This window comes from Prionailurus viverrinus, chromosome D4 (genome assembly GCF_022837055.1).
Source record: "Prionailurus viverrinus isolate Anna chromosome D4, UM_Priviv_1.0, whole genome shotgun sequence".
Classification (NCBI taxonomy): Eukaryota; Metazoa; Chordata; class Mammalia; order Carnivora; family Felidae; genus Prionailurus; species Prionailurus viverrinus.
In genome coordinates, this window is record NC_062573.1 from 37,657,389 (window position 1) to 37,671,351 (window position 13,963).

At 35.5% G+C, this 13,963-nt stretch overlaps 1 long non-coding RNA gene across 2 annotated transcripts; it reads right to left on the bottom strand.

Annotated features, from left to right (window-relative positions):
* Positions 1-2,519: 2,519 nt before the first annotated feature.
* LOC125150652 (uncharacterized) lies at positions 2,520-13,963 on the bottom strand. 2 transcript variants are annotated; one of them, XR_007146420.1, is made up of 4 exons: positions 13,711-13,963; positions 13,418-13,479; positions 5,796-5,872; positions 2,520-5,016 (listed from the first exon to the last, which is right to left on the bottom strand). It is a non-coding gene; the product is annotated as an uncharacterized LOC125150652 (long non-coding RNA). The 2 variants fall into 2 exon arrangements; XR_007146421.1 differs by lacking the exon at positions 5,796-5,872.

Sequence of the window (13,963 nt, forward strand, 5' to 3'; positions counted from 1 at the left end):
TTACAATGTTTCTTGTGACAAAGAAATAAACCTACTTTCTTTCTTTTCTTTTCTTTCTTTTTTTTTTTTTAATGTTTATTTTGAGAGAGAGAGAGAGAGAGGGAGAGAGAGAGAGAGAGAGAGCGAGCAGGGGAGGAGCAGAGAGAGAGGGAGACACAGAATCCGAAGCAGGCTCCAGGCTCTGAGCTGTCAGCACAGAGCCTGACGTGTGGCTCAAACCCATGAGCTGTGTGATCATGACCTGAGCTGAAGTTGGATGCTTAACCGACTGAGCCACCCACGTGCTCCAAAACCTGCTTTCTTGATAGGGTATCATTAATTTTTGAGAATAAGTAAAGCTGTCCTTTTTAATTTTCAGAAAATATCTGTTTACAAAAGAAAGAAAAACAGATATTTATGCCATAACACAGGCCAGGCACTTTACATAAACATTAACTTATTTAATTTTCCAAAACCTTGAAAGATAGGAATTTTCATTTCCATTTTACAAAAAAAGAAAGCAACAACAACAAAAAAAACAAACAAAAAAAATTACATAAAGTCCTAGATCACAGAGTATGTGGTAGATTTTTGATGAGTATTTAAAGAAGGTAAATAAGAGGATGAATAATTCAAGCATATTGTGTATGTAAAACAAATAGTGTATTATTATACATTGTTAAGGGTGGAAACACATAATGGGCTTAAGTACTGTTTAATTAGAAAGTTCAATTATTATTCAATATTTACTGAAATTTTCAGAAAAAAAGATGTTTCAGAAAGGGATGCCAAATTAAAGAAGACACTTGTTAGGATGAGTACTGGGTGTTATACATAGGGGGTGGATCACTGTTATCTACTCCTGAAATCATTATTGCACTATATGCTAACTAACTTGGATATAAATTTAAAAATTTTTTAAAAAAAGGAAATGGATGCTTCAGTAAGAGAATGAGAATTGAGTTGGGCTTTGAAGTGTGGTTAGGGTGCAAATGAATGAAGGGAGAAGGACATCTCAGGTGGCTAGAGGCGGTCACTCAGGCAGGCAAGAACATGGTTGTGTAGAGTCAACTGGATTGAAGCACTTTTCTGGGAGTCTCCAACTGTAATTTTTTAACTGCAATAGAACTGCAATCTGAAGTCTATATCTACTAATTCTATGGCTCTCTTAAAGCTAATAGTTCATTTTCTTCAATAGGAGATGGAAATATGGAAACATCATCAAATCACTAAGTCAAAGAATGTAAGAATGAGGAGTCTTTGATGCAGATGAGTTGTTAAAATTTCCCAGGACAACATACATGGTAAGTGGCAGAGTTGGGATATGAACAGACATCTCTGGTTTCTGAGTCTATCATCTTTCTACCTATATGGTTTGATTCCTCATTTACAAACAAGGAACCCTGGTCTGGAGAAGTCATATTACATAGTATTTATTAAAGAGTAAATTTGGGGCGCCTGGGTGGCTCAGTCGGTTAAGCGTCCGACTTTGGCTCAGGTCATGATCTCATGCTCTGTGAGTTCCAGCCCCGTGTCGGGCTCTGTGCTGACAGCTCAGAGCCTGGAGCCCGATTCAGATTCTGTGTCTCCCTCTCTCTCTGGCCCTCCCCCGTTCATGCTCTGTCTCTGTCTCAAAAATAAATAAACGTTAAAAAAAAATTTTTTTAAAGAGTAAATTCAGTGGGGTTTTCCTGTTGTGATTTCTCTAAAAATGAATATAGAATAGAATACAAAATATAAATAGAACACAGCTAACAAGCTCAGTCATTTAGAAAAGGAGTCAATAGCAGAAGGGAGACTAGGGAGAAAGATGGTTTTGTCTGGTTTGTGTTGAATTTGAGTTGCTGCTAGATAAGCTTTGGATTTCCAGGGCACCCTTGTCAAAAAATTCTCCAAATTATGGTAAGAACCACTTGGGAGTTTCAGCAGATCTTGTACAAATGTTTGAGTATATGTTCATTTATTCTAATTCCAAAGCTTCTTTTTTTCTTCCAGTTATGCCACCAAGTTGTGAAATCATCCCTTTGACAGTTAGGTATGAGGTGTGTGCATTTCTTTGGCTTAATAGCTTAAATTGCCCTCTATCATCGCTCTCTTTGAAGATTTAGACTTAAAAGAAAAGATACAGTACTTCTTGGTCACTCCCACACTGGAGATATGCCTGGTCTGTACCTTCACCCCCTTCTCTTCAGTTCTGTGAAAACCTGATAAAGACCAGGCCTAGAGCTTGTCCAAACCTAGAGCTGTTCCTGTAAAAGAATGTTATATATCCTACCTGACTTTTTCTAGGAATTGAGGAAGAAATTAACTTTTTGGAACATATTACCCACTTAATTTGAGTTAAAATTATATTTAAAAAAAAAACAATAAAATTGAGACTGTTTCAGCTTTTTAAAAATGACAAATTTCTCAGTAAAAAAAATATACATTTTTTTTTTCAGAATGCTGTTATCTGAAGCACAATAATTGTGATTCAAGAAGAAAATGAAACTTTAATACGGTATTCCCATTACCTAAGTTTCTCAATATTCTCTTGTTTAATGAAACATATTTGTAGGGGAATTTGATTTATTCTAGAAATAATGTAAAATTTTATATCTACTTTGTCTCAAATGTCATCTTTGTGTTTTTTGGTTTTTTTTAAATTAGCTCACTTGGCCATGAATTAATCAGACTCTTTTCTGGTTCTTCTGCAGGAGAAAGGTCATACAGTTATAAGCTTTTTACCATTACGAACAGTTTCTTTTTAGCCAATTTTCATCTTTCTATCATATTTTTGAAGTAAATGTACAAATTAAGTATGTCAATCTTTCTTACTGATTTTATATCTACCTTGCACAAAACTCCTATTTCTTAACAGAAATTACTAATGAAAAAATATTTAAAATGCATGCTCGTCTCTGTTTAGTATTCTTCCTATTAACAGAAAAAGCCTGATAACTTTGTTTTATGAAGATTTTTTTCATTCCAACTTGTAAATCATGTATTTTATTCTGCTCCCTACAAAGATGCACTGTAAACTTAGTGAATTGAGCAATTAACTCTGCTAAGACTTCACTTGCACTTGCTGAAGGACTTGATAACATGTCTGTACTTTCATAAGACAGCCTTTGTTCATGGAATTCTCTCCCCTTCCTCCACTCCTTACTACAGCAAATTAGTGAAAAATGTTTAAGTGGTAAAAATCAGTATGCTGCACACTATAAAACTTTTAGCCAAAAGAGTAAGAAGCCAATGAACTTGCAAGAAAAAGTGTGTAACAGCCATATGATTGTGTATTACCAGGTTCTCAGACATCCTGTTTTAGAACAGCACACTTATAGAGGGGAAAGTCACCTATTGATGAAAGTAAACTTGGGAGAGGTTTCTATTTCAGTATCCTTTCTTTTTAAAGTCTCCTGCCCTTCCCCCCAGCTCCTACTCAACTTCACTTCCCAATTACAGTAATTAAAAAGGAGGACATATCCCAATGGAATGCATCTTTGTTTGAAACTTCCTTACCAGAAGTTTATTCTTTTTTTTTTTTTTTCAAGATTTCCTATTTATCGCTACATAACTGTTATGTACAAGTGACATTTTTGGTGAAAGTGACATAAAATTTTCTTACATTTCTTGCTTCTAGTGGAAAAGATGTATCAAACATCTATTAAAATTAAAAGTGTACATTCCCTACTCCTGTGAATCTATCACAAAGAAATAAACAAATCAGTAGATAAAGACATATAAGGATGTTTATTGTAGCCTAATTTGTAGTGCCAAAAAATGGAAACAAAAGGAACGCTCAATAATTGTGGAAATGCTACATAGATAATGTTACATCTAAATTATGGAATATTGTACTATTAAACTCAAATGAATTGAAGATCTTTCCTCTGGATATTGTTGGGTGAGAAAAGTAACACGCTTGAGAATATGGTCCCATTTTTAAAGTTGATGATCAAAATAACCCCGTATTTTTATATGTATATAAATATATTACGAATAAGTCTCCATAGAATTATAAAAGAAGAGTGGAGCACCTGGCTGGTTCTCTTGGTCGAGCGTCCAACTCTTGATTTCATCTCAGGTTATCATCCAAGGGTTGTGGGACTGAGCCCCGTGTTGGGCATTGCAGTTTGTGGAGCCTGTTGAAGATTCTCTCTCTCTCTCCCTCTGCCCCTGTCCCCCACTGATGCTCTCTCTCTCTCTTTCTATCTCTCTAAAGTAAAAAACAAACCAACAAAATAAATTAGAAAATGGATGGATACATATTAGGCTGTTAACATGGGTTATCAAGGAAATGGGGTATAAAAGAAACCAAAGTGGGAGAAGAGATATGAGATTTTTAAAAATAGTCACTACTAAAGATGTAGGTGTTCATATTTATGCATTATCCAAAATTATATATATATGTATTAATAAATAAATTAATACTTTTTATAAATAAAAGGCTTAGGCAGTAATACTTGAAATTTGCAGAAATGTATAATAATTCATCAGTGGAAACCAAAAGTAAAAATAGGAAGTAAATCATGTGGCAATTTGTTCTCATCGTAAAAAGTATTCTTTAGTACACTATAACCATACTGTAATCTTAAATGCCATTAAAACTTAAAATCTCTGTATTTCCATTATAGAATATCTGGGAATATATAATAACATCTGTTTGATAATATTAACTGTTAGCATTTATTGAACACTTTGGCAGCAGGCACTGTGCAGATGCTTTACCTTATTAGTTCATTTCATCTATATGCTATGAGGAAGACATTACATTCCTTATTTTGTAGTTGCTGAAATTGCAAATTAGAGCAACTGGCTGGTAGTCCAGGGTTACCCAGCTAACAAGTGGCAGGCAGGATTAAAACTCAGACTTGTCTGACTCCAGAACCCATACTTTTAACCAGTATTCTATATTATTAGTTCCCCCATTGTTCTGAAACCAGATTTCCTCTGTATCATAACCCTTTCTTCTCCTGGAAATGTTGTCACAGTGAGATCCCAATCTTCTTAGCCAAAGTAAGTTTGGTTGTGGGGCTTCTTTGATATGTGGTATATCTAGAAAGAAGAAAAGTACATCAAGAAAAATGCTATGATGAGTGCTGCTCATCTAGTTTTGCTGACTATCCAACCTTTTTTTTTGAACATCCAACAGTAGGCTTAAGTTTCTCAATCACGATTTTATGGCAATGATAAAAATAATCATTAATTTATTTAAAAATACCTGTTGAGTACCTACCAGGTACTTACCTCCCAAGCATTACTCTAGGCAGTGTTCTTGCTATTCAAACAGAGCTTTAAGACAAGTCTCCTAACCACACTTTAATGAAACTACCATCCCTAAAATACTCTCATACAAAGATTCTGGAGTCAACTCGAGACTCAATAGTCGTGGGTTATTCTGGGATGTTGGCCAGAACATGGCATTAAGGCTAGAGGTGGATCATAGGCACAGAGGCTGTAAAGTGATTATCCCACAAAATTTGAGAAAACTGGTATGGAACAGATGAAATGCCAGGTCTTAAGAAACCCCTGCAGGTTTTACTTGGAATACCTCAGGAAAAACATCTTACAGTAGTAAAGGATACATGAACTTGGCAGTTGGGTTTACACAGAGACAGTTGGTTAACCTTTCCAAAAACTTTTCCAAAATCAGCCAGTATTTGCTTTTACCAAGAAAAGTTACCATTGTATGAAACTGCATTGTTTATTTATTGTCTGTATCCTCCATTAGAATGTAGGCTCCAACTGGGCAAGAATTTTGTTGATGTTGGCCCCTCTTTTATTCAGTATGTATTAGATGAATCAATTTGATAAATGGAAATAGGTAGCCTTACTTGCTGGTATAGATGCCTTTATATGTGCAGGTATGGTTTGCTGTCCCCATGATGGACTTCACATCATTAGTAGGTTCCTGTTGTTGGCAATGAAATTATGATAAATAAATGGGAGGACAGAAACTGTAGCTGATCAAAATTAAAGGCAAATGTTGCATGTATTGCTGCTATAATAAATTACCACAAACTTTGTGGCTTAAAGCAACACAAATATATTCTTTTTACAGTTCTGTAAGTCACAAGTCTGAGAGGTGTGAGGCTAAAATCTTTGTGAAGGCTCTAGAGGAGATTCTGTTTCCTTTCCTTACCCAGTTTTTAGAAGCTCCCTGCATTTCTTGGCTCATAGCCCTTCTTCCATCTTCAAATTACATCATTCCAACATTTGCTTCTATTCCTCACATTTTCTCTGATTTTGACCTTCTAGCTTCCTTTTCAAAGGGATGTTTGTGGTTACATTGGGCACACCCAGATAATCCAGAATAATCTTCCCATCTCAAGATCCTTAATCACAATTGCAACGTCTCTTTTGCCATATAAGGTAACATATTCACAGGTTGTGGGGAGTAGTAGGATGTGAACATCTTTGGGAGGCAATATTTGGTGTACCACAGCTATTTAGAAATCTTACTTGCATTGAAATTTTTACTCTGCTCATTCACTATGTTGTTACTTCAATGTAAAAAAAAAAATTGAAAAATTTTGAGGCACACAGCAGAGTTTTACCCTGAATCGACAAAATTGCAAACCTCTTTTTATCTCAAAAAAGAAGCCCTCATCATTTTTTATAACAGACGGGAGCAGGGGGAGCACTACTTCTTGTGTCAATTCTTTCAAAAAATTGTAATGCATTATAAACAATGGCTTTCAAGTAGTAAGACTGACCTCACCTCACTTCCATTCCTCACCTTCCAAACACCAAAATCGGCTTTTCAGTTACAGTCAAAAGTGTAATGAGCTTCATGGTAGCAAACTTGGTAGGGCAGGCTTTTAGCCCAAGGATGTTGTCTTTATTCTAAACATTTTTATAGCTTCTTTTTTGGAATTGTCTTTAGAGACAGTTTACCAGACACACAGGAAAACACGGCTCGTTATTTTAAGGTCACAAGGTACTCTGCCTACTCTGTCTTCTTCCCTTCCCCATTGTTTTACTCTACTTGCCTTCATCCCCACTCCTTCCTCTGCAGATACTAGTGCCAGAGATCTGTGAGGTTGAGAGGAAGGCCTGGGGAGAGGGAGTGTGGCTGAAAAGGGGGCAGGGAGAGTTTCATACAGAGCTTGAGAGGTAGCAAACTGCAATTTAAGTTTATTTGTGTGACCCAGCCTGTTTTAAACATTGCTAAATAACAATATTTGATAATCCACTGGGTCAAAATTCATGCTGTTAAAATACATCCCTGTTGAGAAATGTCTGTAGCTTCATCTAAACTTCTATTAGTTCCCAATGTAAGTATTATTTTAAATTAAAAGGAATACTTGGCCAAATAGACTTTTCAATATCCTTTTGTTTGACAAGGGACGTGGGAGCACAGGAGGGGAGACTAGAAGAAAACTCTTTCCTATACTGATTTTCTTCCCAAGGAGGTCTCAGTTTACAGGCTTTTTTAGAATAGCTCTATAATTCAAAGCTTTTCAATGCAGGCAATTAAAATTTACTATTTAGATACATAGATAAATGAAACTATAATCAATAATGGCATCATATAAAATGATATATTCTATAATTATATATAAATATTAATAATATATATTAATTAGTAATATATACGATACAGGCTATACTATGTTTTTGAATATTGGTGTTATTAAATGTAAGCACAATTCACAAACCCTCTTATATTTTCAATTCCTGAAGTTAAGAAGATCCAGCCAATCAGATTCTTTTAGAGGTCCCATTCAGAACAAAGTCTCTAAAATATTCCTAACTACCACATACATTTCTTTCTTCTACCAATTAAGATTACTTTTCAAAGAAAATAGGTTTGTAAAAGTAATTTAAGACTAATCAAAAAGAACACAGAAAGTCCTACTTTAGATTATAATCTCACATAGGAAAGGGTTTTGTTTTTTCCTTATGAAACCATTTTCCTTTATTTAGCAAAACTGCTATTTGACTTTCTCCCATGACTCATCCTCTTGCTACAATCAGAATCAAAGTTCTAAATTCTAAATATATTTATAGATTTATAGATTTTATTAAATTTTTATTATTAAATTATTTTTTAATACTTTTTAAATTTTTATTTAATTTTAATTTTTTAAAATTATTTTAAAATAATTACTATTAAATTATTTATAGATTTTATTAAATCTGTCCAATTTGTAGCCACTATGAATGTCGCTATTAAGCACTTGAAACATGGCCAATCTGAATTGAGACCAACTGTAAGTGTAAACCACACCATAAAATCTCAAAGATTTAGAACAAAAAAAAGAACATAATGTATATCAATAATTGTTTTGTTAACTACATGTTGACATTGTATTTTGAATATACTGAGGTAAATATTTTGAGATAAATATATTATTTAAATGAATTTCATCTGTTTTTTTCCTTTTTAAATGTAGGAACAAAAAAATTAAAATTTTACGTATCTGGCTTACATTTGTACCTCACATTATATTTCTATTGGACAGTGCTGTTCTAAATCAGTAGCGCAGTATTTCCTCCTACAAGCTCAAAGAGCTTCATTTCTGAATGTGTGAATGAGTTATAGTATATTTTAATTCAAATATCTTCAATATTTTAATTCAAAATATCTTTAAAGCATGAATTTAATCATTAGCTCTCTCTCAAGAAGTAGACAGTTATGTCCCCCATTTTCCAAATGCAATTCCACAGACATTAAAATGACTGACATGACATTAAAGTGTACAAGGTTTTCAGGGGCTGTAAGTCTGTACCCAGACTGTAAGTTACAGTGCCTTCACATTTACTTTTCTTTGCATACATTCTTAGAGAAGAAACAATCTGGCCATAAAAAAAAAAAAAAAAAAAAAAAAAAAAAATCCTGCCTAGAAATAACCAAATCATTGACCCTTGAAAAATGGCTAGGGAGCAAATGGGAGCTTAAATGATGAACTTCAACAGATGTTGCCTCAAACACAGTAAGAGACAAGGGAAAACGGAATCAACTGCTGCAGTTGTTGAAAGTATTATAATAGAAGAGCTATCAAAGTTCTCACCCAGTCCAATAATCCACAAAAAATAACTCTTTCTGAATTGTATTTATAGAAGGCAAGTTATTTTATACTTGTTTTTTCCCCCAGCAAGTGCAATCACCACTCTATCTATCTACCTATGTACCTACCTATCTTTCTATCATCTATCATCTATCTAAACATTCCCAGAGGAACAGAAACCTGGCCTATCTTTCAGTAAGTTTCAAAAAGTTCCCTTTGAATTACACTAGTGGTGCTAGGGAAGAAAAATGGAGTTTTAGACATTTCTGTTTCTCAGCAGAATGCGAGAGAATGTTCAAAGTGCTCTTGACTAACTGTATCCCACAACTTCTATGCCCCTTCCTTTTTTAAAAAAAACAAAAAAATGAGTAATTTTATGAAAAGTCTCTTCCACATTAACCAAAGTCTAGATTTATGATTTATTTGTGGTTCCCTTAACTTTCCTCAGTGTTCTTTTTTTAATGAGATGTAATGTACATATCATAAAATCCATTTAAAGTGTATAATTAAATTTTTTAAATATTCAGAGTTGTACAAATATCACTTCAATCAATTTTAGAACATTTTCATCACACCCAAATAAACAATGCACCTTTATTATCACCCCCTTCAACTCTCTCTTCTCATCTTTAGGCAACCACTAATCTGTCTCTATTAATTTGTCTATTCTGGGTATTTCTTATAAATAGAATCACACACTGGGGCGCCTGGGTGGCGCAGTCGGTTAAGCGTCTGACTTCAGCCAGGTCACGATCTCGCGGTCCGTGAGTTCGAGCCCCGCATCAGGCTCTGGGCTGATGGCTCGGAGCCTGGAGCCTGTTTCCAATTCTGTGTCTCCCTCTCTTTCTGCCCCTCCCCCATTCATGCTCTGTCTCTCTCTGTCCCAAAAATAAATAAAAACGTTGGAAAAAAAAATTTTTTTTAAAAATAAATAGAATCACACAGTGTTTTGTAGCCTTTTATGACTGGCTTCTTTCAGCATGTTCAAGGTTCATCCATATTGTAGCATATATTTGTACTTCACTCCTTTTGTGGCTGAATAATGTTCCAGTGTGTGTGTGTGTGTGTGTGTGTGTGTGTGTGTGTGTGTATACACATACCACATTCTTTTTATCAACTGATGGACATTTGGATGTTTCTACTTTTAGACTATTATGAATAATGCTGCTATGAACATTCATGTTCATATTGATATGTTTCATTTGGTATCAATATGTTTCATTTCTTGGGTACCTACTTACAAGTGGAATTGTTAAGGCATATGGTAATTTATGTTTAACTTTTTAAGGAACTTCCGAACTGCTTTCCGAAGCATCTTCCATGCCATTTTAATTTGGTTCAGTCTATCCCACCCAAACTAAATCAACTCAATAAGCATTCACTGTGAACTTACATGTCAAGTGGTCTGCTTGGCAGAGAGGACACAGATGACTAAGACATCATCTCTATCTGCAGGGAGCCCACAGTGTGATGAAAAATCTCATAGTTTAGTAGAAATAAGGAGTGGTTCTTACTACCTGGTACCTGCCTTAGAGAGAGAGGGAGAAAATTCTTGTGGTCTAGTAGTACCAGATGAGGACAAGATGTTCAAGTGACCCTGGTACTTGACAATTACACAATTAGCATTCAGGAAATGTTTAATAATGGAGTTTTTGTTATTTATATTTCTGCTATTGTGGCTTTTCATACCTTTAGATGAGGCTTAAACTGAATTCATATAAGCTGTTACTAAAAATTATCTACATCTTTAGACACTTTAGAAGTCTATGGAAAATAAGTAGTCATGATCCAGTTTTCATTATATATTTATCCTAACCACAAAATCACTACCACAGCATCAAATTTGCCTAACACAAGGGATCTTTGAGATGATTCCAATAGCCATGGGGGAAGAATTTATTTAATTTGGGAAGCTAGATATCTCTAAGCCTCTTCTAGAAGCAGAAAAGATGAGATGCCTAGGAAAAAGACTGAACAGGGGACAAAAAGGTATAAGAATTAAGTGAAAGTGAGGTCATAAAATGTAAATGAAGAAAAAGTTTGAAGGAAAGAGTGGTTAACAATTTTAAAACCGATATAGAAATTTTACTGGAATACAACCCAAAGGAATCCATTAATTTGGTATTTAAAATATCACTGGTTATGTTAACAAAGCAGCTTCGGTGCAGTTGACAGAGCAGTGTTTAGAAGAGATTGGGGTGTGAAGTAGACCAGTCTTTTACAGACATTTAATGTGAAAGTAATGGGAAGAAGATGAATGTGCTTCTAAATTGAGAGGATGAAAATCAAAGGAGGAAAGGCTAAAGCCACAGGAGAAAGGGGATGGTAGAGAATTAAGAAAGATTCATAAGGAATCTGCAGTGGATATGTAAGCACCAGGGGAGGAATTAGCATTAGACAGAAAGGGACCTTCTTTTAGAAGGATGTAGAAACTAGGCTTCTAAGACATTTTCTTCTGAGATGGGACATTTAACGCTTCTGAGAGGGAAGAATGGGTACTAATGAAAATGTTTGTATGCAGGCAGTGGGGATGGTAACAAGTTAAAGAAATGTAGTAACTACTGCTTTATTTATCTGGCACCTTATACATTAAAACAATTTCCCATGCCTCATATGCATAGGAATCTTACAATAACCCTGCGAATAGGCTCAGGAAAACTGACTGAGCTGCCCAAAGGCCTTCAGCTGGTGTGCTGCATAGGAAGAACTTTTTCAAAATCAAAGGTCCCATGCCCTTTCAGGTATGTTTCAATAATTATGTCCAAGCAGAGGAGGTGGTGAAGGGATGATCCATGGGAAGTATGTGACTAGCTTGGGTATGATGAAGAGATGTATCTCTTCCAGTATGTGAGGGAAATCTTTGCAGTGAATAGATTTACATAACTCCTTCAATGAAGAAAAGTTAAAGAAATGTCTAACCACATTTGTGTGGTGGGTGCTTTTATCACAATGAATGAAATAAAAATAAAGTCAGATTATTATAAGACATGCCAAAGGGTCTAATTCATGTGGCAGTTGAAATCCCAAGGACTTTTCCTTATAAGCATATAATGTGTTAGTGTTAAGTTTCAGCTCACCATCAATGTCCTTTTTGTTTACATTAGAATCGTGATCACACAATGTGAAAGCAGTAACTTGGTATGGAATTTCAGACAATCAAACTGATATAAACTCTTAAAAGTTCTTTTCATCAGATCATACTCTGATTCCTGAGAAGATAATTAAGCAAATATGGCATCAATACCTACCATGTTTGTTGAGGTTATTGTTGAGAGAGGGGAAAGCAGTACACAGGGCAGTCATGAAGTATTTTAAGAATCAAAAGTCTGACAAATCATAGTACTGTATTTGGTAAGGAAATCCAATCTATGCTTAATGAAAAGATAGAATCTTAGAATGTTTATTTCATGGGACCCTTTTTTTTTTTTTTTTTGGCTGAGGTGGGGGCACCTTAAAGATAATATAATGATGACTGGTCTTGTAAGAAGAGGTTTGCTTATCTCTTATTACCTGACACTTCTTCCAATTAGTTCTCACCTTTTTTTTTTTTTTCCAAGAAGATTTCTGCACTCATTATTTTGGTTTCTGTGCTATGTTCTCACCTTTTTTTTAAGTTTATTTATTTTGAGAGAAAGTGCGGGTAGGTGTGTTTGTGCATGAGTGGGGGAGGGGCAGAGAGAGGGACAGAGAGAATGCTAAGCTGGCTCCACACTGTCAGCACAGAGCCTGTTGTGGGACTCAAACCTATGATCTGTGAGATCATGACTGGAGCCGAAATCAAGCATCAGACACTTAACCCACAGAGCCACCCAGGCAATTAAGTGACTCTTAGGGCCTCTTATGAATACCTCTTATGGTCTAAGCAGCTACCTCAAGTGTGCTCTTGGGAAAGGAAACAAGGCAACTGGACTGTTACAGTGTTACCAGACCCTCTTTTCTGACTGATATTTCTGGCAGGAAAAGGAACTGAGCCAGGAACAGCTTCAAAGGTAGAGGAGCCCAGGAGGGTAGGGCCAATGGGCAGTAAACATCCATTTGGCCTTCTGAGAACCATGAGCAAGGGACATTATAAAGGCAAGGGTTCCAGTACATTACAGGGATGCAGGCTTCATCCATCCATCTACTGTTTAGCACTTTTGTTATTTCCTCCCAAGGGATACTTGCTTTTCTCTGTAGGCTACATGGGAAGTTAGAGAAGCTGGAAAAGCAATTTTCTTTTCCTCTCCTTCTTAACCATTTCCCCTAATCCTGAGACACAGGTCCCTGCTTTGTCCTTGGCAGAGGGGATGGGGTGTGGCTGGTCAATCTCTAAGGCAGCCCTCCCCATCTCCAGTAAACTAAGGGAAAGTTCACTTTAACAAGAAGCAAATTAAAGATAGAAAGAGACTTTTAAAAATGAACTATAGTTTCCTTTGACAAAAAAAAATTCAGGTTGAACTTACGGTTTTATCAAATATTTTCACTCTCATGTCAGTCTGGACTTCCTCTACTAGGGTGAACTTATCTGTTGAGAATGAAAACACAGAAAAGGAGATAATATTTCAGTTGGTTAGTAGTAGTTCTTTCTTGACCTTGTGTCAAGTATAGTTTTAATAGATTTAAGTTGGTCTTTCTTCCACGGTATTACCATGTTGTCATCACAGTAAGAATACTATTTTACAGAAAGATGTGGAAATAAAACAAAAGTTAATTTTGAAAAATATCATTTAGTTTTTATAGTTCTCTTGTGACTTACCTAGTGTGTCTAAACCTCTTTTAGGTAGCAGACCACAGAATTCTTCAGGATCATGCTTCCTCCAAACTCTCTTGTACACTGGACTCTTCAATGGATGTTATTATTCCTCCTCTAACTCAGCTTGTCCTTATGTGCAATCGCTCGGACTTGTAGGAAGACACAGAAAACGACCCAACAGAACACCTCCGATTATTATCGAGTAGGTTATTTCTACACAGATTGTTCCGATTCCCCTTAAGGTTATACAGTCAGG